General features: G+C 39.1%; 1 protein-coding gene and 1 long non-coding RNA gene across 3 annotated transcripts in view; one reads left to right on the top strand and one right to left on the bottom strand.

Annotated features, from left to right (window-relative positions):
• The window catches only part of ACYP2 (acylphosphatase 2), a 202,758-nt gene that overhangs the window by 124,897 nt on the left and 53,093 nt on the right, over nucleotides 1-24,768 (top strand). The window lies entirely within an intron of this gene.
• On the bottom strand, nucleotides 11,417-15,493 carry LOC110741059. The gene is made up of 2 exons (XR_002516642.2): nucleotides 12,877-15,493; nucleotides 11,417-12,271 (listed from the first exon to the last, which is right to left on the bottom strand). It is a non-coding gene; the product is annotated as an uncharacterized LOC110741059 (long non-coding RNA).

Here is a 24,768-nt window from a genome sequence, read left to right on the forward strand (position 1 = left end):
CTCTCTCTGTGATTCTTTTCACTCTTGTCTTCCTCCATGGTTCTGCTCATTGTATGAGAAATGGCTGCAGCAGTTCCTGACATGACATCTTTATACTACACTCTCCAGAGGAAATGGAGAGTTTGTTTTCCCAGGTAGAAGCTCTTGGCTTTCTTCGACAGGACCAGTGTAGGTCTTGTGCTACCTCTGACACCATCACTTAGACCAGGGGGTTGGGGTCATTGACTGGCTTATCCCTGCCCTTCCCTGAGTCAATCAGTAGACAAGAGGAATGGTGTTACATTGCTTAGTTCAGACCTATACCCGAGGTTGTAGTCCATGTCACCCAAATCACATGGGCATTGTGGAGCAGGAGGTGAAATGGGTACAGGAAGGCTCTCTTGCCCCCAGTGTCAAAGGAAATGGGTATCAGTCCATTTTCACACTGTTACAAAGAACTATTTGAGACTGGGTAATTCATAAAGTAAAGAGGTTTAATTGACTCACAGTTCTGCATGGCTGGGGAGGCCTCAAGAAACTTCCAATCATGGCAGAAGGCAAAGGGAAAGCAAAGCACATCTTAACATGGCGGCAAGAGAGAGAGAGCAAAGGGGGAAGTGCCACACTTTTAAACCATCAGATCTGGTGAGAACTCATTCACTATCACAGGAACAGCAAGGGGGAAATCTGTCCCCAAGATGCGGTCACCTCCCATCAGGCCCCTCCCCTGACATGTAGAGATTACAATTTGAGAAGAGATTTTGGTGGGGACACAGAGCCAAGCTGTATCAGAATGCTTACAATATTTCACTTTTAATTATGATACGTTGCTAGAGGGTTTCTTTAAAAAAATTTTTTTTATCAGTTTAAGGAAGTCATCTTCACAATTAAGTTTCTCTTTTTAATCATGAATGGAAGTTGACTTTCATCAAATGTTTTTTTCTAAATCTGTTGAGATGATCATGCGGATTTTTTTCTTTATTAATGTGATAAGTTACAGTCATTTTTAAAAACAACTTTAGCTATAATGGCATATAATAAACTGCACATATTTGAAGTATATAGTTTGATAGCTTTTGAAATATGTATATACCGGTGAAACTATTACCATAATCAAAATTAATGAACATATTTATCATTCCCTTCCAAACTTTTTTTTTTTTTTTTGAGCCTGTGGCCCAGGCTGGAGTGGCTCACTGCAACCTCTACTTCCCTGGGCTCATGTGATTCTCCAGTTTTAGCCTCCTATGTAGCTGGGACTACAGGCATGAGCCACCACACCTGGCTAACCTGGCTAATTTTTGTGTTTTTTGTAGAAATGGGGTTTCACCATTTGCTCAGGCTGGTCTTGAACTTCTGAGCTCAAAGTGATCTGCCCACCTTGGTCTCCAAAGTGCTGGGATTACAGGCGTGAGCCAACATGCCTGACCCCAAACATTTTCTTATCCCTCCTGTAATCCCTGACTCCAGCCCCTTCCCTCCTACCCTTGCTCCACACCTGATCTACTTTCTGTCACTACAGATTAGTTGCATTACTAATTGAAGTTTTGAATATTAAATTAACTTTCCATTTCTGAAATAAACTAGTTTGATCATTATGTATTAGCTCTCTCTCACATATAAGGGAACTTCAAAAAAGTCATGGGAAAATGGAATTAAAAGATACATATAAAAAATATAAACTTTATTTTTCATCATAAGCTCCATCAAGTTTAAGACACTTTACAAGTGATGGTATCAGCCATTTAGTCCATCCCTAAAGAACTGAGGGTCCTGGGATTTAATCATGTCAATGCTGTCTTTTTTACATTAGTAACTGAAGAAAGTGGATGCCCTTTAATGATTTATTAAGATTAGGAAACAAAAAGCAGTGAGAAGGAGCCAAATCAGGTCTATAGGTGGATGCCTAATGATTTTCCTATTGAAACTCTGGCAAAATTGTCCTTGTTTGATGATAGGAATAAGAGGAGTATTGTCATGGTGGAGAACGACCCCCTGTGGAAGCTTTCCTGGGCATTTTTCTGCTAAAGCTTTGGCTTTCTCAAAACACTCTCATTGTAAAGATTTTATCATTCTTTGGCTCTCCAGAAAGTCAACAAGCAAAATGCTTTGAGCATTCTCAAAAACTGTTGCCATGACCTTTGCTCATCACTGATCCACTTTTGCTTTGATGGGCCATCTCTACATCTTGGTAGCCATTGCTTTGATTGTGCTTTGTCTTCATGATCATACTGGTAAAGCCATGATTCATCTCTTTACAATTCTTTGAAGAAATGCTTTGGGATCTTGATCCCACATGTTTGCAACATCCATTGAAAACTCTGCTTTTGTCTGCAGCTGATAAGGAGTGCAGCGGTTTTGGCACCTATGAAGTGGAAAACTTGCTCAACTTCAATTTTTCAGTCAGAATTGTGTAAGATGAACTAACTGAGATTTATGCGGTGTTGGCTATTATTTTTTCTGTTAATCATTGGCCCTCTTCAATTAAAGCATGAACAAGACGAATTTTTTCCTGAAAAATTGATGCAGATGGTCTGCCACTGTGGGCTTCATCTTCAACATTGTCTCATCCCTTCTTACAATGAGTTATCCATTTGTACACTGCTGATTTCTTTGGGTTGTTGACCCCACAGTTTCTATAAAGCATCGAGATTTAGCCATTCTTCCACCCAAGCTTCACCATAAATTTAATGTTTGTTCTGGTTTCAAATTTAGCAGAATTCATGTTCCTCTAATGAGGCTCTTTTCAAACTGGTGTCTTATCCTTCTTAGTGCCTCAAACTAGATCCTATTCAGACATTTTATGACAAGTTAGCATAAGTTTATTCTGATGCAAAGAAACTGAAATCTATGCATAGGTTTTTCAAAATACACATTTTCCATGAACTTTTTGAAGACCCCTATTATTTCTCTATTTGTTTAACCAACAGTTTGCTTCTATGTTTATAAATGAGATTGGGCTGTAAGTTTTCTTTCTAGTAATGCCCTTCTCATGCTTTAGTATCAAGGTTATGCTAGCCTTTTAAGATGAGCTGAGAATGGGGAGAATGTTTCCTATTCTTTTTTATTCTCTGGAAGAATTTATATGAGATAGGTTTTTTTTTTTTTTTTTTTTTTTTCTTAGAGTTTTGGTTTGAATCAACCAGTGAAACCAACTAGACCTAGAGGGTTTTCTTTGGAAAGTTTTAAGTTATTAATTCAATTTTTATTTTTTTATTTTTATTTTTTTAATTACTTTTTATTATTATACTTTAAGTTCTAGGGTACATGTGCATAACGTGCAGGTTTGTTACATATGTATACTTGTGCCATGTTGCTGTGCTGCACCCATCAACTCGTCAGCACCCATCAACTCGTCATTTACATCAGGTATAACTCCCAATGCAATCCCTCCCCCCTCCCCATGATAGGCCCCGGTGTGTGATGTTCCCCTTCCCGAGTCCAAGTGATCTCATTGTTCAGTTCCCACCTATGAGTGAGAACATGCGGTGTTTGGTTTTCTGTTCTTGCGATAGTTTGCTAAGAATGATGGTTTCCAGCTGCATCCATGTCCCTACAAAGGACACAAACTCATCCTTTTTCATGGCTGCATAGTATTCCATGGTGTATATGTGCCACATTTTCTTAATCCAGTCTGTCACTGATGGACATTTGGGTTGATTCCAAGTCTTTGCTATTGTGAATAGTGCCACAATAAACATACGTGTGCATGTGTCTTTATAGCAGCATGATTTATAATCCTTTGGGTATATACCCAGTAATGGGATGGTTGGGTCATATGGTACATCTAGTTCTAGATCCTTGAGGAATTGCCATACTGTTTTCCATAATGGTTGAACTAGTTTACAATCCCACCAACAGTGTAAAAGTGTTCCTATTTCTCCACATCCTCTCCAGCACCTGTTGTTTCCTGACTTTTTAATGATCGCCATTCTAACTGGTGTGAGATGGTATCTCATTGTGGTTTTGATTTGCATTTCTCTGATGGCCAGTGATGATGAGCATTTTTTCATATGTCTGTTGGCTGTATGAATGTCTTCTTTTGAGAAATGTCTGTTCATATCCTTTGCCCACTTTTTGATGGGGTTGTTTGTTTTTTTCTTGTAAATTTGTTTGAGTTCTTTGTAGGTTCTGGATATTAGCCCTTTGTCAGATGAGTAGATTGCAAAAATGTTCTCCCATTCTGTAGGTTGCCTGTTCACTCTGATGGTAGTTTCTTTTGCAGTGCAGAAGCTCTTTAGTTTAATGAGATCCCATTTGTCAATTTTGGCTTTTGCTGCCGTTGCTTTTGGTGTTTTAGACATGAAGTCTTTGCCCATGCCTATGTCCTGAATGGTACTACCTAGGTTTTCCTCTAGGGTTTTTATGGTATTAGGTCTAACATTTAAGTCTCTAATCCATCTTGAATTAATTTTCGTATAAGGAGTAAGGAAAGGATCCAGTTTCAGCTTTCTACTTATGGCTAGCCAATTTTCCCAGCACCATTTATTAAATAGGGAATCCTTTCCCCATTTCTTGTTTCTCTCAGGTTTGTCAAAGATCAGATGGCTGTAGATGTGTGGTATTATTTCTGAGGACTCTGTTCTGTTCCATTGGTCTATATCTCTGTTTTGGTACCAGTACCATGCTGTTTTGGTTACTGTAGCCTTGTAGTATAGTTTGAAGTCAGGTAGCGTGATGCCTCCAGCTTTGTTCTTTTGACTTAGGATTGTCTTGGAGATGCGGGCTCTTTTTTGGTTCCATATGAACTTTAAAGCAGTTTTTTCCAATTCTGTGAAGAAACTCGTTGGTAGCTTGATGGGGATGGCATTGAATCTATAAATAACCTTGGGCAGTATGGCCATTTTCACGATATTGATTCTTCCTATCCATGAGCATGGTATGTTCTTCCATTTGTTTGTGTCCTCTTTTATTTCACTGAGCAGTGGTTTGTAGTTCTCCTTGAAGAGGTCCTTTGCATCCCTTGTAAGTTGGATTCCTAGGTATTTTATTCTCTTTGAAGCAATTGTGAATGGAAGTTCATTCATGATTTGGCTCTCTGTCTATTACTGGTGTATAAGAATGCTTGTGATTTTTGCACATTAATTTTGTATCCTGAGACTTTGCTGAAGTTGCTTATCAGCTTAAGGAGATTTTGGGCTGAGACAATGGGATTTTCTAAATATACAATCATGTCATCTGCAAGCAGGGACAATTTGACTTCTTCTTTTCCTAACTGAATACCCTTGATTTGTTTATCTTGCCTGATTGCCCTAGCCAGAACTTCCAACACTATGTTGAATAGGACTGGTGAGAGAGGGCATCCCTGTGTTGTGCCAGTTTTCAAAGGGAATTTTTCCAGTTTTTGCCCATTCAGTATGATATTGGCTGTGGGTTTGTCATAAATAGCTCTTATTATTTTGAGGTACGTTCCATCAATACCAAATTTATTGAGTGTTTTTAGCATGAAGGGCTGTTGAATTTTGTCAAAAGCCTTTTCTGCATCTATTGAGCTAATCATGTGGTTCTTGTCTTTGGTTCTGTTTATATGCTGGATTATGTTTATTGATTTGCGAATGTTGAACCAGCCTTGCATCCCAGGGATGAAGCCCACTTGATCATGGTGGATAAGCTTTTTGATGTGCTGCTGAATCCGGTTTGCCAGTATTTTATTGAGATTTTTTGCATCGATGTTCATCAGGGATATTGGTCTAAAATTCTCTTTTTTTGTTGTGTCTCTGCCAGGCTTTGGTATCAGGATGATGTTGGCCTCATAAAATGAGTTAGGGAGGATTCTCTCTTTTTCTAATGATTGGAATAGATTCAGAAGGAATGGTACCAGCTCCTCCTTGTACCTCTGGTAGAATTCAGCTGTGAATTCATCTGGTCCTGGACTTTTTTTGGTTGGTAGGCTATTAATTATTGCCTCAATTTCAGAGCCTGCTATTGGTCTATTCAGGGATTCAACTTCTTCCTGGTTTAGTCTTGGAAGAGTGTAAGTGTCCAGGAAATTATCCATTTCTTCTAGATTTTCTAGTTTATTTGCGTAGAGGTGTTTATAGTATTCTCTGATGGTAGTTTGTATTTCTGTGGGGTCGGTGGTGATATCCCCTTTATCATTTTTAATTGCGTCGATTTGATTCTTCTCTCTTTTCTTCTTTATTAGTCTTGCTAGTGGTCTGTCAATTTTGTTGATCTTTTCAAAAAACCAACTCCTGGATTCATTGATTTTTTGGAGGGTTTTTTGTGTCTCTATCTCCTTCAGTTCTGCTCTGATCTTAGTTATTTCTTGCCTTCTGCTAGCTTTGGAATGTGTTTGCTCTTGCTTCTCTAGTTCTTTTAATTGCGATGTTAGAGTGTCAATTTTTGATCTTTCCTGCTTTCTCTTGTGGGCATTTAGTGCTATAAATTTCCCTCTGCACACTGCTTTAAATGTGTCCCAGAGATTCTGGTATGTTGTATCTTTGTTCTCATTGGTTTCAAAGAACATCTTTATTTCTGCCTTCATTTCGTTATGTACCCAGTAGTCATTCAGGAGCAGGTTGTTCAGTTTCCATGTAGTTGAGCGGTTTTGATTGAGTTTCTTAGTCCTGAGTTCTAGTTTGATTGCACTGTGGTCTGAGAGACAGTTTGTTACAATTTCTGTTCTTGTACATTTGCTGAGGAGTGCTTTACTTCCGATTATGTGGTCAATTTTGGAATAAGTGCGATGTGGTGCTGAGAAGAATGTATATTCTGTTGATTTGGGGTGGAGAGTTCTATAGATGTCTATTAGGTCTGCTTGCTGCAGAGCTGAGTTCAATTCCTGGATATCCTTGTTAACTTTCTGTCTCGTTGATCTGTCTAATGTTGACAGTGGAGTGTTGAAGTCTCCCATTATTATTGTATGGGAGTCTAAGTCTCTTTGTAAGTCTCTAAGGACTTGCTTTATGAATCTGGGTGCTCCTGTATTGGGTGCATATATATTTAGGATAGTTAGCTCTTCCTGTTGAATTGATCCTTTTACCATTATGTAATGGCCCTCTTTGTCTCTTTTGATCTTTGATGGTTTATTAAAGTCTGTTTTATCAGAGACTAGTATTGCAACCCCTGTTTTTTTTTGTTCTCCATTTGCTTGGTAAATCTTCCTCCATCCCTTTATTTTGAGCCTATGTATGTCTCTGCATGTGAGATGGGTCTCCTGAATACAGCAGACTGATGGGTCTTGACTCTTTATCCAGTTTGCCAGTCTGTGTCTTTTAATTGGAGCATTTAGTCCATTTACAGTTAAGGTTAATATTGTTATGTGTGAACTTGATCCTGCCATTATGATATTAACTGGTTATTTTGCTCGTTAGTTGATGCAGTTTCTTCCTAGCCTAAATGGTCTTTACATTTTGGCATGTTTTTCAATGGCTGGTACTGGTTGTCCCTTTCCATGTTTAGTGCTTCCTTCAGGGTCTCTTGTAAGGCAGGCCTAGTGGTGACAAAATCTCTAAGCATTTGCTTATCTGTAAAGGATTTTATTTCTCCTTCACTTATGAAACTTAGTTTGGCTGGATATGAAATTCTGGGTTGAAAATTCTTTTCTTTAAGAATGTTGAATATTGGCCCCCACTCTCTTCTGGCTTGTAGGGTTTCTGCCGAGAGATCTGCTGTGAGTCTGATGGGCTTCCCTTTGTGGGTAACCCGACCTTTCTCTCTGGCTGCCCTTAAGATTTTTTCCTTCATTTCAACTTTGGTGAATCTGGCAATTATGTGTCTTGGAGTTGCTCTTCTCGAGGAGTATCTTTGTGGCGTTCTCTGTATTTCCTGGATTTGAATGTTGGCCTGCCCTACTAGGTTGGGGAAGTTCTCCTGGATGATATCCTGAAGAGTGTTTTCCAACTTGGTTCCATTTTCCCCCTCACTTTCAGGCACCCCAATCAGACGTAGATTTGGTCTTTTTACATAATCCCATACTTCTTGCAGGCTTTGTTCATTTCTTTTTCTTCTTTTTTCTTTTGGTTTCTCTTCTCGCTTCATTTTGTTCATTTGATCCTCAATCACTGATACTCTTTCTTCCAGTTGATCGAGTCGGTTACTGAAGCTTGTGCATTTGTCACGTATTTCTCGTGTCATGGTTTTCATCTCTTTCATTTCGTTTATGACCTTCTCTGTATTAATTACTCTAGCCATCAATTCTTCCACTTTTTTTTTCAAGATTTTTAGTTTCTTTGCGCTGGGTACGTAATTCCTCCTTTAGCTCTGAGAAGTTTGATGGACTGAAGCCTTCTTCTCTCATCTCGTCAAAGTCATTATCCGTCAAGCTTTGATCCGTTGCTGGCGATGAGCTGCACTCCTTTGCCGGGGGAGATGCGCTCTTATTTTTTGAATTTCCAGCTTTTCTGCCCTGCTTTTCCCCCATCTTTGTGGTTTTATCTGCCTCTGGTCTTTGATGATGATGGTGATGTACTAATGGGGTTTTGGTGTAGGTGTCCTTCCTGTTTGATAGTTTTCCTTCTAACAGTCAGGACCCTCAGCTGTAGGTCTGTTGGAGATTGCTTGAGGTCCACTCCAGACCCTGTTTGCCTGGGTGTCAGCAGCAGAGGCTGCAGAAGATAGAATATTGCTGAACAGCAAGTATACCTGTCTGATTCTTGCTTTGGAGGTTTCCTCTCAGGGGTGTACTCCACCCTGTGAGGTGTGGGGTGTCAGACTGCCCCTAGTGGGGGATGTCTCCCAGTTAGGCTACTCAGGGGTCAGGGACCCACTTGAGCAGGCAGTCTGTCCCTTCTCAGATCTCAACCTCCGTGTTGGGAGATCCACTGCTCTCTTCAAAGCTGTCAGACAGAGTCGTTTGCGTCTGCAGAGGTTTTGCTGCTTTTGGCTTTTGTTGTTGTTTACTGTGCCCTGTCCCCAGAGGTGGAGTCTACAGAGACAGGCAGGTTTCCTTGAGCTGCTGTGAGCTCCACCCAGTTCGAGCTTCCCAGCAGCTTTGTTTACCTACTTAAGCCTCAGCAATGGCGGGTGCCCCTCCCCCAGCCTCGCTGCTGCCTTGCTGCAAGATCGCAGACTGCTGTGCTAGCAATGAGGGAGGCTCTGTGGGCGTGGGACCCTCCCGGCGAGGTGTGGGATATAATCTCCTGGTGTGCCTGTTTGCTTAAAGTGCAGTATTGGGGTGGGAGTTACCCGATTTTCCAGGTGTTGTGTGTCTCAGTTCCCCTGGCTAGGAAAAGGGATTCCCTTTCCCCTTGCGCTTCCCAGGTGAGGCGATGCCTTGCCCTGCTTCAGCTCTTGCTGGTCGGGCTGCAGCAGCTGACCAGCACCGATTGTCCGGCACTCCCTAGTGAGATGAACCCAGTACCTCAGTTGAAAATGCAGAAATCACCGGTCTTCTGTGTCGCTCGCACTGGGAGTTGGAGACTGGAGCTGTTCCTATTCGGCCATCTTGCTCCGCCCCCAATTCAATTTTTAAATAAGGGGTTTTTCACATTCTGTTTCTTCTTGCGCTGTTAGTTTTTATAAAAGGTATGTTTTCTTGACTTTTTAATTGACCATATGCATGTAATATGCATACAGCCTGAGCCATGAGAGTGAGACCCTGTCTCAAAACCAACCAACCAAACACCACAACAACAAAAAAACTCTATAAGCTCTGTAGTGACGTTTCCTCTTTTATTTCTGATATTGGTTATTTAAACTTACTTTCTCTATTTCTTCATGATTCTCCATAGGGGTTTATAAATTTATTAATCATTTCAAAGAACCAACTTTTACCCTTATCTATCTTCTCTATTGTATTTTTGTTTTCTGTTTTACTTGTTGCTGTTTTTTATTTCCTTCCTTATATTTTCTTTAGATTTCTGGCGGTATTTTTTGGTTTGTTTTTTGAGACAGGGTCTCACCATGTTGTCCAGGCTGGTCTCCAACTCCTAGGCTCAAGCAATCCTCCTGCCTTGGCCTCCCAAAGTGCTGGGATTACTAAATAGGCATGAGCCACTGTGCCCAGCCTGTTTTATTTAGATTTAAGTTGTTCTTTTTATAACTTTTTATCAAGGATGTTTAGCTTATTACTTTTCAGTTTTTCTTCTTCTCTAATATATGAATTTGGGGGCCATAAACTTTACTCATAGAATAGTTTTAATGATGTACCTCATAAATTTTAAGGAACATTTACTTCAAAATAGGCTCTAATTTCCATTGTGATTTTTTTCTTTGGCCCATGGGTTATTAGAAAGTATATTTCTTAATTTATAAGCATTGTGAATTTTCTAGGAAAATTTTTGTTAGTGATTTCCAGTCTAATATCTTTATGGTCAAATAATTTGTTTTGTATAAATTCAATTCTTTGGAATTTGTGGTAATTTGCTTTCACATATGGTTGATTTTGATAATGATCTATGCATACTTGAAGCCAATGTGTATATTCTGATGTTTCAAGGTAGAGTATTGTATGTGTGACTGTTAGGTCAAATATGTAAAAAGGTATTGTTCAAATCTTATAAATCCTTATAAATTATCTGATATACCTGAGAGAGAGAGATGTTCAGATTGCTCACTATGATTTTTAAATTTCTCTGTTTTGTCAGTGTTGTTTAATATATAATTTTAAGCTATGTTACTAGGTGAATCAAAATGTAGAAGTATTATCTCTTAATAGAGAACTTAAACTTGTATCATTTAAAAATGCATTTGTCCCTCCATGTGCATGGGTTCCACATCTGTGGATTCAATCAAGGATCAAAAATATTTGAGAAAAAATTGCATCTGTAGTGAACACATACAGACTTTTTTTTCTTGTCATTATTTCCTAAACAATACAGTATGACAACTATGTATATAGCATGTATATTGTATTAGGTATTATAAGTAATCTAGAGATGATTTAAAACATATGGGAATACATTATATGCAAATACTATTCTGTCTTATATCAGGGACTTGACTATCCATGGAGTTTGGTATCCATAGGAGGTCTTGGAATCAATCCCCCATGGATACCTTAAGGCCTTCTCTGTCTGATATAAATACAGCTTATAAGCTATTGGCACATATTTTCATTTTATATATACTTAAAATCTCCTAATGTATTATTATAACTATTGCTATATTCAGTTAAAAATTTAGGTTTATCCACATTTGCCCTTTTCATTGTTCTTTATGCCTTCCTGCATCTTTGAGCTTCCATCTGGAAGCTGAATATACCCTTTAGTATTGTCTTTAGGTTAGACTATTGATGACAAATGCTCTACATGAAGTGAAAACATTTTTTTTTCCCACTTCATTATTGAGGAGTAATTTTACTGGGAGAGAATTTTAGGTTTATAGCTATATTCCTTCAGCACTTTGAAGATACCATTCCATGTTATTCTGGCTTCTGTTGATTCTTTCGAGAAATCAGCTGTCAATCTAATACTTGCACCTTTGATGTTAATCTATCTATGTCTATTCTCTCAGGTTTCTTTTAATATTTTCTCTATAACTTTTATTTTTAGCATTTTTTTTTTTTTTTTTGCTATGCTATGCTTTTCTTTTTCCTTATCTTGGTTTAGGTTTGGAGATCTACTTGAATGTGTGCTTTTGGCCAATTTTTGGAAAGTCTCAGTCATTATCTTCTTAAATATGCCTCTTTCCCATTCTGTCTTCCCTCTCTTCTAGATACTTTCTGTCTAACTTTCTGGACATGCATGAATGGGCCCCAGCAACTACCTGACCCCATCCCCTGCCATACTCTCGTTACTCACTTGTCTCTATCTTGCTGTTTTTCTAACATGCCAAGCATGCTTCTTACCCCTAGATTTTTAAAAATATTGTTTCCTTAGCCTGGAATACTGTTTTCAAGATATGTGTAGGACTCATTCCCTTACATGATTCAGGTCTCTGCTCAAATGTGGTCTTATCAGAGAGGCTTTCCCTGACATTTATTCAAAATTATCATCCAGACCTCTCCTCTCCCATATTGTTGTCTAACTCTTTACCTGGTTTTATGCTTCTTCATAGCACTTAATACAATATGACATTATATTTCCAATATTTATTTGCTTATTCTTTGTCTCTCTCCATTTGAATAGAAGTTCTGTGAGAGGAGAGAGCTTTTTCCCACCTCCTCCTCACAGCTGTATCCCAATCCCTGGAATAGTGCCTGGATTAGAGTAAATGTTCAATAAATATTTGTAGGAGAATGAATGAATGATTAATATATAGTAGATATAGGAAGAGTTCTCTATAGGAAGTGAAGAAAGAGAAGGCAGAATAACAAATTAAGCAAGTCTTTTAATTTGTATGGTCTATATTTTAATCTTTTGAATGTAAAGATAGTATCATTGATCATATTTCTGTTCATCAATGTGACCTAAAATAGCAAAATGAAATATTAATATGTTTGAAGACACAACTTTCATTAGTTTAAATTAACTGCCATCTCATTTAGTTTAGGCATATGGTCCACACATTTTAAAGAACATTTTATTTTAATTTAAAAAATTAAACCTACCAAATAAGATGCATTATTTTCCAGTGATTTAATATGTATATTCAAGACTTTTTCAATTTTTTTATAGTATAAAATTATTGTGATTGCACATGAAAATTTATTATTTTAGCAAAATATTATGAGTGCTTATAAGTACAAAGACTAAAACTGATATCCCTACCAACCACAAAAAAATAGGCCAGGCTGCTGGGTACTGCCTAGCCTATTTTTTTGTGGTTGGTAGGGATATCTCTTTATTGTGTAGATATTTAAGGACTCATATAGAACCATCATTTTTTATGGGTAAAAAAACCCAAGTCTGGTCTTCTAAATGTCTTTTTCTTGCCCTAAATAAATCATAAATCCACCTATAATACCTAGACCCACACAATGTGTATTCGTCATAGCTGCTCAGAAGGAATCCACAGTGTAGGTCAGAGCTACTTGATGAGAGAAAGTCTTGACTCTGCTAATAATGTTTTTACCTCACTGGCACCCACAGTCTTTTGCCAGATTGCCTGAAGTCAGCATGCCTTCCTGATGGTCATGGACTGTTCTGCTTTTCCAAGAATGTCTCAAAGGGATCCTGCCTGAAAGGAAAGAGGCCATACTGTGATATTTCACTGCTTATAAAGAGACCAAGAATGGCCTGTCTTGTTCTTTTAGCTAGCTTCAAACAAACTTAGCCAGCTTAAAAACAGAAATGGAACTGATGAAGTCATCAACCTAGAGCCTCCTGCTACTGCCCATGTATTTTCTAGTCTAGAATGAAGCTAATAATCTCAAGAACTGCTTCCTAGAAAGGTTAAGGAGAAAAGCGTGCCCCATCCCACTTCTCCTCCCATTTCCCACTCTTGAAATAGTATTGTTAGCATCTGATGTGAGCCAGAGGAGTATTTGAGGCTGTGCCATATGTCCCTGTTAGAAACACTGAGCTTATAATGACTAAGAAACGCCAGGGGGTTGTCTAAACCACCAAGGTTATAAAGGGCACAGCATTATCACAGCTGAACTAAAATTTAATGTGATTCTTACTTTACCACCCATGGTGACCTAAGAAGGTGGTATGGCACACAAACTCTAAATAGAGAGCTCAGTTGTGGCTCACCAAGAAGCTAAATATGCTGTTTTCATGGTAGAATAAGGAAGAAGAAACTGGTAAATATTTCCAAATGTCATGGGTTTACATATGAATCTATTCATTTCTTTATTTTTAAAATTCTTCTGAGAAGTACTTTAGAAGTAATCCCTAAATTTAAAGTATTTATAACAAAAATTATACATATTCTCACCAGTTTAGAGCATTACCCAGAAGGAATTGTGACTCCATGGTCCAGGGGATTAGAGTTCGTCATTAGGGGTGGAAATTTCTTCTCAGAATGAAGTTAGAGCTGTAACTATCTTATGTGACCAAGTAGATGTTTGAGAAAGATCTGGAATTGCTGTAATGAGGGTGAGTAGCATTGAGAATGCCCATAGAGTCTGTAGCTTAGATGGCGGTGGGTGTCACCATGATCTTAGTGTTGCACTTATTGGAAACTAAATTTAGATGAATGAAGTCACAATCCCCTGAGAAGGGAATAATGGATAAACTAGTTATCAGTTTATTACTTTAAAGTTGAAAACAGACCTCATGCAGGAATCATTCTGCATATGTGGTGAAGCCTTCTTGGTGAGCAAACAAAAAAGAAAATTCACTTTTTTCAAAAAAATAGCACATCAGACTTTTGTAGGCTGGAGAACTCATTCTTCTCTACTTTAGAGATGTTTCTTTTTCTAATAACTGGCAAGGGCTGTCTCTAATCAGAGCTCCTATACCACCCCTAAAGACGTCAATACTTTCTCTTTCTCCAACTTTTAGTTTTCCCATTTTTAGTGGTCCTCAAAAGTTTGTCTTTGCAGCACTGCCTGCCTCATCATACTTGTGACAAGTTAAATTCCTAAGACTGAGGCTTATATTACAAAGGATGCAATTTAGATGAGCACCTCCCTGGTGAGATGAGTGGCTCTCTGGCAAACAGCGTGGGGAACATAGAGAACTAAGAGTCAGGAAACTTGGGGCCTGTATCTAGGGCATCTGTTACCTAACATTCTGACCCAGACTATGTTTTTCTTGCTTCAGTGGGCTTAGGCTGCAAAATATGGTCCCTTTCACCTTTGACACATAATCCAGATCTTGTACTTTAGTAATTTTAGAAGAAGACATTTAGGCCGAGGAGATGAATCTCTGTTCTCATTGAGGTAATGAGATTCTGTACCATTTTATTTTTCTTGGTAAAGTCTTTGCTTATAATCTGGCAGCCTTTATTTGTATTCCTTTTTCTTCCTTTGGCTGGCTGGAGAGTAAGTGCCATTGACATGGCCCAAAGAGTATCTTCTTTTCAGCCTTGGAGCAAGGAGTCCCAACAGTAGAGCAGCCCCACTCCCTCCCCAAATGCCTGTGAATGACAAGGCAGGAAAAACATTTTTTAATTAAGTCAATTCAATTGTTACACGTTGAATTAATCTCTAATTTAGGGATATCATGGGGAACTATTTATAATATATGCCAGCTGACCCTTATCCAAATTTCCATGGAAATAGCAATGTTATAACACAGGGTGTTCTTGGACTGCTCTAAAAATTCCAGCTGGTTTAAGTATGATACTGAACTGAAAGGAAGTCTTCTAACAAATGTGTTGAAGTATGCACTCAGGTGCTCAGGAGGTACAGGCTTAGCTTGAAAAAATTCAAGGCATGAAACCCTGGGTTTTCCCTCAAAACTCTTTAATTAAGACCTCTGATATTGTTGTGTTGTTTCTATCTGACGTCAAATAGGAACTGCAGAAAGTTTTGCAGCTTTTTTTTCTCCTCCATGAGGTAGAGATTCATCTATGCCAGGAGAAGTGAAGATAGTCATATCTTTCTCTTGAATGATGTAATAAAGTTTTGCAAGTGATAAACCGTGTTTCAATTGTACCAGATTTATTTATCAAATGTGTTGCCATTAAGAGTATGAAAATATTTCAGCTGAGGTCGGCTCAGTGGCTCACGCCTGTAATCCCAGCTCTTTAGGAGGCCGAGACGGGCGGATCACCTGAGGTCAGGAGTTTGAGACCAGCCTGGCCAATATGGTGAAACTCTGCCTTTACTAAAAATATAAAAATTAGCCGGGCACGGTGGCAGGCGACTGTAATCCCATATACTTGGGAGGCTGAGGCAGGGAGAATTACTTGAACCCAGGAGGCAGAGGTTGCAGTGAGCTGAGATCACGCCATTGCACTCCAGCCTAGGCGACACAGCAAGACTCTGTCTCAAAAAGAAAAAAAAAAATCACCTGAAATAATAGCATATGGGAGAAATTAGCCATGTATTTATAATATGCCTAGTAAAAGTGCAGCCACCATGACTATGTTGCATGCTTGGTGAAAGTAACGGCAGGTTTGCTATATTCAAAACATTTGAGTTAATCTGTTCAAACCATGCACAGCATTACAGAAATGACATTCCAACGCAGTGACTGCAGTCTGCAGCAGCTGGAGTTTTGTCATCTATACAACGTCAAGCAAGATGCAAACAACCAGGCTTGGTAGATAGAATATCCTGCGAGAATTGTGTAATCCTGAGTTGACTTTGCTCATCACTGATGTACTGTGACATCAACTGAAGGCTTATCTTGCCCATTTCACCTTGTCATTGTGGCTATTGGTTTTCTCCATTAAAATGGAAAATTGGCATTATATTTAGCAGAATAAACATATATTTGATGCTTTAGGTAAAATATATACAGTCATGTGACACATAATGACTTGATGTTTTAGATAAAATGTATACAGTCATATGCCACATAATTCAACATTTTGATCAACGATGAACTGCATATATAACAGTGGTCTCATAAGATGAAAATTAATATTTTTACTGTACCTTTTTTATGTTTAGATGCACAAAAATGTCATTGTGTTACAGTTGCTTACACTATTCAGTAACATGGCATACTATACAGCATTGCACTCCATATGCGCCACTGCACTCCAGCCTAGGCGACAGCCTGCATCTGTAGCCTAGGAGCAAATAGGCTACACCACATATCCTAGGTGGGTAGTAAGCTATACCATCCAGATTTGTGTTAGTACACTCTATGATGTTCACACAACAATGTAATCACCTAACGATGCATTTCTCAGAATGTATCCCAGTCATTAAATGATGCATGACTCTATGTATAATCTGAAGTTAGCACCCTTTAGCAAACTCCTGAATCATTAATTTGCAACCCTTTGGTTACATCTTTTCTTACCATTATTAAGAATTTGCTTAATATGAATTTGTGGACTAAAGTGATTTAAAGTGCTCTTTATATTAGGGAGATTAGCCCTTTGTCTATGAGATGACAGTATTTTTTTCCTAGTTTGGCATTTTTCATTTGAAAAATTTTTTTGTCATGTAGATTAAAATTTTTTTTCCAGTACAATCACGTGTTTAACAATGGGGATACATTCTGATAAATGCATCATTAGGCAATTTCTTTGTTGTGCAAATACTGTAGGGTAGACTTACACAAACCTAGATGGTAAAGCCTACTACACACCTAGAATGTGTGGTATAGCCTGTTGCTTCCATTTTACAGACGTATATGGCATGTTATTGTACCTAATACTGTAAGCAACGGCAACACAATGGTAAGTATCTGTGTACCTAAACACAGAAAAGGCACAGTGAAAATATGGTATTATAATCCTATGGGACCATACGTAGTCCATCTTTTTTATTTTTTTTGAGATGGAGCCTCGCTGTGTCACCTAGGCTGGAGTGTAGTGGCGCAATCTCAGCTCACTGCGACCTCTGCCTCCCAGGTTCAAATGATTCTTCTGCCTCAGCCTCCTGAGTAATCCCTGCAATCTCAGCTCACTGCAACCTCTGCCTCCCAGGTTCAAGTGATTCTCCTGCCTCAGCCTCCCAAGTACCTGGGATTACAGATGTGTGCCACCACACCTGGCTAATTTTTTTTTTCTTTTTTCTTTTTAGTAGAGATGGGGTTTTACCACGTTGGCCAGGCTTCTCTTGAACTCCTGGCCTCAAGTGATCCACCTGCCTCAGGCTTCCAAAGTGCTGCAATTACTGGCAGACCCATAGTCCATCATTGATGGCAACACTGTTATGCTGTGTGTATGACGATAGTTGGTTTTTTTTAATCCACAGCTAACCTGAAAGCCTTTTATGTCTCCAGATTTTAACAGAAAGTCTTCCCCACTCTGAGTCAGTAGAGATAGTTTCCTTTGTTTTCTTCTAGTATTTTACTTATTTCATTTTTAAAACTTAAATTTTTACTCCTTTAGAATTTACCTGGTATATAGTATAAGGCATGAATTCAACTTAATTTTATTAAAAACACCTCTCCAGTTTTCTCAAGACAATTTGAGTTGTTCATCTTCTCCTCACTGATTTAACTTATGTATATTTGTATTTATTTATTTATTTAGAGATGGGGCCTTACTCTGTCACCCAGGCTGGAGTGCAGTGGTGCAATCTCGGTTTGCTGCAACCTCTGCCTCCTGGGTTCATGTAATTCTCATGTCTCAGCCTCCCAAGTAGCTGGGCTTACAGGTGTGTGCCACCACACCTAGCTAATTTTTTTATTTTTAGTAGAGATGGGGTTTCGCCATGTTGGCCAGGCTTGTCTCGAACTCCTGACCTCAAGTGATCTGCCTGCCTTGGCCTCCAGCATGAGCCACTGTGCCTGGCTTAGATACCCTATATATCATACACCAAATTCTGTATGCATTGGGATCTATTTCTAAATTTCCTGTTCTGTTTTCTTGATTTGTCTATTCCTGTGTCAGGAATACACCTTCAGTTATTATAGCTTTATATTATTTTATAATACATACTAGGAATTGTCCCCCTCATTTTATTCTCCTTTAGAGATTTCCTTGAAATCCTTGTTTTATTTTTTTCTGTATAATGTTTATTTTTGAATTGACACATAATAATTGTACATATTAATGGAGTACATAGTGATGTTTCAATATATACAATGCTTAGTGATCAGATCAGGATAATGAGCATATCCATCATCTCAAACATGTATAATTTCTTTGTACTGGAAAAATTCAATACCCTCTCTTCTAGCTATTTGAAAGGTTTTTTAGCTTCTTTGGGTTCGAACTTCCTCCTTTAGCTCGGAGAAGTTTGATCGTCTGAAGCTTTCTTTCAGCTCATCAAAGTCATTCCATCCAGCTTTGTTCCACTGCTGGCGAGGAGCGGTGTTCCTCTGGAAGGGGAGAGGCACTCTGATTTTTAGAATTTTCAGCTTTTCTGCTCTGTTTTTTCCCCATCTTTGTGGTTTTATCTACCTTTGGTCTTTGATGATGGTGACGTACAGATGGGGTTTTGGTCTGGATGTCCTTTCTGTTTGTTAGTTTTCCTTCTAACAGTCAGGACCCTCAGCTGCAGGTTTGTTGGAGTTTGCTGGAGATCCACTCCAGACGCTGTTTGCCTGGGTATCAGCAGTGGAGGCTGCAGAACAACAAATATTGCAGAACGTCAAATGTTACTGCCTTATCGTTCCTCTGGAAGCTTCATCTCAGAGGGGTACCCGGGGGTCAGGGACCCACTTGAGCAGGCAGTCTGTCCGTTCTCAGATCTCAAACTCCGTGCTGGGAGAACTACTACTCTCTTCAAAGCTGTCAAACAGGGACATTTAAATCTGCAGAGGTTTCTGCTGTCTTTTGTTTGTCTATGCCCTGTCCCCAAAGGTGGAGTCTACAGAGGCTGGCAGGCCTCCTTGAGCTGCAGTGGGCTCCACCCCGTTCGAGCTTCCTGGCCACCCTGGCCACTTTGTTTACCTACTCAAGCCTTAGCAATGGTGGGTGTCCCTCTCCCAGCCTCACTGCCGCCTTGCAGTTAGATCTCAGACTGCTGTGCTAGCAATGAGGGAGGCTCTGTGGTGTGGAACCCTCCGAGTCAGGCCCAGGATATAATCTCCTGGTGTGCCCTTTGCTAAGACCCTTGGAAAAGCGCAGTATTAGGGTGGGAGTGACCCAATTTTTCGGCGGCTGTGTGTCACGGATTCACTTGGCTAGGAAAGGGAATTCCCTTACCCCTTGCGCTTCCCGGGTGAGGCAATGCCTTGCCCTGCTTTGTCTCTCGCTTGGTGGGCTGCACCCATTGTCCTGCCCCCACTGTCAGACACGCCCCAGTGAGATGAATCCGGTACCTCAGTTGGAAATGAAGAAATCACCCGTCTCCTGTGTCGCTCACGCTGGGAGCTGTAGCCTGGAGCTGTTCCTATTCAGCCATCTTGGACGGAAATCTCCTTGCCCTTTTTTTAATCAGATTTTTTTTATTTTTTTGCTGTTGCAATGTTTGATTTCCTTGTATATTCTGGATATTAATCCCCTGTTGGATGAATAGTTTGCAAATATTTTCTCCCATTCTACAGGTTGCCTTTTCACTCTGTTGTTTCTTTTCCTATGCAGCTTTTCAGTTGGATACAATCTGTTTATTTTTGCTTTTTTTGCCTGTGCTTTTGAGGTCTTATTCATAAAATCTTGCCCCAGCCCAGTGTCCTGGAGCATTTCCCCTGTTTTTGTCTAGGAGTTTTATAGTTTTAGGTATTACATTTAGGTCTTTAATCCACTTGAAGTTGATTTTTATGTAGAGTGAGAGATGGAGGTCTAGTTTCATTCTTCTCCATGTGGCTAGTTTTCCCAGCATCATTTATTGAAAAGATTGTTCTCTTCCCCAATTAATGTTCTTGGCATCTTTGTCAAAAATGGGTTGTCTGTAAATGGATTAATTTCTGGGCTCTCTATTCTGTTCCACTGATCTATGTGTTATTTTTTTTGTTAATATATACTTTAGAATTTGTCTGTCTCATTCTCCCCCTAGCCCTGCCCTTCTCCAATTTTTGGCCTTGTTACTCTAATTACAATTAATTGCTAAATTAGCTTAGGGAGAACAATTTTATAAGGTTGAGTCTTCCTCTCTAACTTGGTATGTCTTTCCCTTTATACAAGTCTTTGTGTCTTCAGGAATGCTTTAAAATTTTATTATTAAATATGGCACATTTCTAAAGCTTTTTCTTAAATATTTCTTATTTTGCTGTTGCTGTTGTAAACAGTCTTCCCCCATTTCGTCTTCCAACTTTCTGTGTTTGTAATCTAAAATCTATTGATATATGTAGTAATATTGTATCTTGCTGCCTAAGTTTTCCTATTGTTTACTTTTTCAATTGAATGTCACAAGTTTTCTATATTCATCACAAATTGTAGTAGTTTTATTATGTTCTCTAAATTTTTATACTTCTAGTTTCTTTCTCTTAGTAATTATATTGTCTAATATCCAGGATGTTAAGTAATGAAGGTGACAAATAACCATCCTTCTTTGTTCCTGAATTGAGTGGGAATACCTCTAGTGTTGTCCTGGTAAGCATAATGGTTACTTTGGGATCAAGGTATATTTTATCAAGTTAAGAAGGTATACATTTACTTCTACCTTGACTTCAACATATTTCCAAATCATAGTAAAGCCCCAGGACTATGTACCCATACCATGATAGGATAAAAGCTCTAAAAGGAAAGAAACTTAAGACCCTCTAGTCTACCTTCCTCCCATCATGAGCAATGAATTCCAAACACAGGAAGGTTGTAACTACTCCCTGCCCCAAAGTCCTAAAATTAGATTCGAAGACAAGTTGGAACACTGTCTCTTAGGTCTTATACCAGACCAGTGTTTTTTGGGGTATGTTACACTAACACTTTTTCTCTATAACATTATTTCTCTTCCATTATGCTCTTTCCTTGAGATTTTCCCATTTTATCCATCTCTTCTCATCCCACTTCTGGGACTTCACATGTGTTGCTTGGCTGTGCATTCTTCCTCCAGCCTGCCATTGCTGACAAGCCAAGTTTATTGTAGGAGATTTCTAGACAGTGACATAATCCCTTCCCCACCCAAAAAGACTCTTTGCTATTTGCTCTTCCTGGACAAAGTACATTGTCTTCCAAATGCTGTTGGTTACATCTGGAATTAAAGCAGAAAGCTCATTGGAGCCACTGAACACCTCAAAATATACTTCAATTTTTTTTTATTATTATTATACTTTAAGTTCTAGGGTACATGTGCACAATGTTCAGGTTTGTTACATATATATACATGTGCCATATTGTTGTGCTGCACCCATTACCTCATCATTTACATTAGATATATCTCCTAATGCTATCCCCCTGCCCCCCAATAGGCCCCGATGTGTGACGTTCCCCTTCCTGTGTCCAAGTGATCTCATTGTTCAATTCCCACCTATGAGTGAGAACATGTGGTGTTTGGCTTTCTGTTCTTGTGATAGTTTGCTGAGAATGATGGTTTCCAAGTAATTTTAAAGGGTCCATTTTGTGCTAGATATAATACCATGCTCTAGGAATACATAGATGAAAAGATAGCCCCCTACTCTGAAGAAACTTAGAGTCTACTATGGTGTCTAGAATGGAACTTAGAAGCCACTTCTTATAGGAAGCCTTCTCTAACCTTCAGGTAGGGAAAATGTCCCTCTTATGTGGTCCCCTAGCCCCATGCTTACACTTGGTCACACTGTAGATTGTCTCCTATGCTAGGCTGTAGGCTGCTTGAGAACAGGGACTATCTCTTACTCATCACAGAAGAAAAGAAGATAACTAAAACATAATCTTGGCCCTTGAACTTAAAATTGAGTGACAAATATAAACTACTAACATATGTAACGAACTAAGTTCAATCTACATTTGTATGAATTATAAATTCAACAGAATATATGCTACAAGAGGTAGGAGGTTTTGGAAAGGTGATTTAGAGGATATGGCCTTGAGTTTAGAAGAAATGGTGTGATTTCCATAGTTGAGGTGGGCAAGTGAATCCAAGGTTAGGGAACATCATGAGCAAAGGCACAGAATTGGGACTGTATATGGGCTACTTAAGGAACAGTAAGGCGTTCCATGTGAGTGGACTCTGGTAAGAATGTTAGGTAGGGGCTTGGTTGTAGCTGATCTTGGATGCAACCGTAGGGTGTTTAGATTTTCTTCTGCAGGCAATGGTGCATTGACAAGGACATCTGAGCAAAAAGGACATGATTACTTTGTCAATAGTGTAAATGATGGGAAAAGAGAGATAATATTCAGGAAGGGGACTCCTCAGACTTCCAATAATGTAGACAAAAGATATTAAGGTGAAAATAGATATGGAAAGGGAACAATTCTGGAAGCATTGTGCAAATGGACATGTCAGACCCTAATCTGGAATAAGGGAGATTCCAATTTAAGAGTCCTTATTTCCTGCCTCGGCAGAGCTTGCAGTGAGCTGAGATCGCGCCACTGCACTCCATCCTGGGCAACAGAGAAAGACTCCGAAAAAAAAAAAAAAAAAAAAAAAAAAAAAGTCCTTATTTCAAAGGTGATGGCTCTAGTTTACATTCTCTGTCATTTACATGCTCTGGCCATGGCATGGGTAAAGTCACTTAGAAAGCGCATAAAGAAAAGCCAGAGCGAGGTCACAGAACCTTATGGAAAACTGATATTTAAGGGGTAGGTAAATCTTTAGATTTAGAAGAAATTATGTTTCAAAACTTATTAAAAAGACGAAAATGGGCCAGGCACAGTGGCTCATGCCTATAATCCCAGCACTCTGAGGCCGAGGCAGGAGGATTGCCTGAGCCCAGGAGTGCAAGACCAGCCTGGGCAACACAGCGAGACCTCATCACTACCAGAAAAAAAAAAATTAGCTGGGCATGGTGGCATGTGTCTGTAGTCCCAGCTACTAGGCTGGCTGGGGCAGATCACTTCAGCCCAGGAAGGGTGAGGCTGCAGTGAGCTGTGATTGCACCACTGTACTCTAGCCTGGGCAACAGACCAAGACCCTGTCTCCAAAAAAAAAAAAAAAAAAAATCTCACAGACATAGTTTTTCATCCTTAAGTGGTCTGCTTATTATCTGGTTTATGGCAGAGACCCCAACCCCTGACTTGTAGCTCAGTGCACTTTCTATTTTATGCTCTAGATTTTAGTTTAATGCTAAATGTGAGGATATCACCTACCTTTTCCATCCTCATGTATCTTAGTAAACCAGATTAAATTTGAATTCTGGACCCCTTTTCTTAAAATATCTTCTATCTTAGCTGGGCACAGTGGCTCACGCCTATAATCCCAGCACTTTGGGAGGCCGAGGCGGGCGGATCATGATGTCAGGAGTTTGAGACCCGCCTGGCCAACATGGCAAAACCCCGTTTCTACTAAAAATACAGATGTTAGCTGGGCTTGGTGGCGCGTGCCTGTAATCCCAGCTACTTGGGAGGCTGAGGCAGGAGAATCGCTTGAACCTGAGGAAGCAGAGGTTGCAGTGAGCCGAGATTGCACCACTGCACTCCAGCCTGGGCGACAGAGCAGAACTCCATCTTGGGGCAGGGGAGGGGGGCTGGGGGGAAGCATCTTGTATCTCCTATGTTTATAGCTACCAATAGCAAAGAGAAAATTGTGCCACTGGAAAACAGGGCAAGTCATCTATATGGATGCCACTTTATATTATGTGATATGAATTCATATAAAAAGCCTAATTAAACCTACCTTATGTTTCAAAGGCAGTAAGTTAATCTTATACATTATTGTTTTCATACTCTTTATGTAAAAGAAAAACCTCATTTTCAATGGTAAATTATCCCCCAAATACATTGCTGTATACATAAGTGGAAATATTTTGCTCAAATAAGCCAAAGCAAATGATTTCATTGTAGTTCTACAGAAGTTTTTGTTGGTATGAATACTGTAATCGTCTATAGCATATGCCATAGGTATTGTTTGAAATTTTTTTTCTCTCTTAATTATCAAATGAAATATTTATACCTCAAAGAGGGAGGCCTGAAAAGACACGAAACTTAGAAATATAGACCATCTTACAGGCTTCAGAATAGCATCATCCCTGTTGAACAACATAAAAAAATGTGGATTTTATGATATATTTGGCTGGACGATATAAAAATGAATCATCATGAGCCATTATTAAAGAACTGTTTATAACTGAAAAACCCTTATGAAGGTCAGTTGACAAAATGAGTGGAGCACTGTAAATACTAAGAGTTGATGGCCCATGCCTAGATAATTCAGTGTTTCTATTCTTAGAAAATGGATTTTAGCCATTTGAATGTGGCCTAGTAAATGATCCTGTTACAATTTTCACATATCAATTCATGGTTTACCCAAAAAGATCTGCAGCATACTTTTAAATTGGCCTTTTTCTGGAAGAGGGGTTCCAGAAAAATAATGTTTTTTTTTTTTGTTTTGTTTTGAATTTATTTGCTTACTTTGGGTTTCTTTTGTTTTTCTTAAACAAGAATATTAAAGTACAATATAAATACAGAAAAGTATGTTTTCTAAAT

This window comes from Papio anubis, chromosome 14 (genome assembly GCF_008728515.1).
Source record: "Papio anubis isolate 15944 chromosome 14, Panubis1.0, whole genome shotgun sequence".
NCBI classification, from domain to species: domain Eukaryota; kingdom Metazoa; phylum Chordata; class Mammalia; order Primates; family Cercopithecidae; genus Papio; species Papio anubis.